The sequence below is a fragment of the Etheostoma spectabile genome, chromosome 9, assembly GCF_008692095.1.
Source record: "Etheostoma spectabile isolate EspeVRDwgs_2016 chromosome 9, UIUC_Espe_1.0, whole genome shotgun sequence".
Classification (NCBI taxonomy): domain Eukaryota; kingdom Metazoa; phylum Chordata; class Actinopteri; order Perciformes; family Percidae; genus Etheostoma; species Etheostoma spectabile.
The window spans coordinates 26,353,696-26,354,080 of record NC_045741.1 but is presented as its reverse complement, the minus strand read 5'-3'; the positions used below and the strand labels follow the sequence as shown (position 1 = coordinate 26,354,080).

The 385-nt window shown below is 41.0% G+C and overlaps 1 protein-coding gene across 1 annotated transcript in view; it reads right to left on the bottom strand.

The window, feature by feature from the left end:
• Window positions 1–385, bottom strand: part of LOC116695607 (inactive N-acetylated-alpha-linked acidic dipeptidase-like protein 2) — a 730,805-nt gene that overhangs the window by 484,937 nt on the left and 245,483 nt on the right. The gene's annotated exons all lie outside the window — the stretch shown is intronic.

Sequence of the window (385 nt, the reverse complement as noted above, 5' to 3'; positions counted from 1 at the left end):
TGAATCAGAGGTACGTTTTTACTCGTGGGCGAGTGTCTCGGGCTCAGAGGGTTAAGTGGATTCCTTATTAACACATCATCACATCATTGTTGTTTGAACTCCACACCCTCCTCTGCAGCGCTGAAGAGGAAGGTCTGGAAATGCTGTCAGTTGTTGTTATAATAGGGTGAAGACCCTGAAAGTGACCACTTACTCAATGCTACTTGCTGGACACAAGGAGTAAACATTACTTATATGGTTTACAAAGGAGAATGCAACATATTTTAAACATCTGGGTAGCACACTTCTTAAACAACCTACTAAGGTGATTTATGTAATCAGATTTGTTTTTAGTGCTCTTTGGTTGTATTCACACTTGTTTTTTAGCTGTCCGCCTTACCTGCGA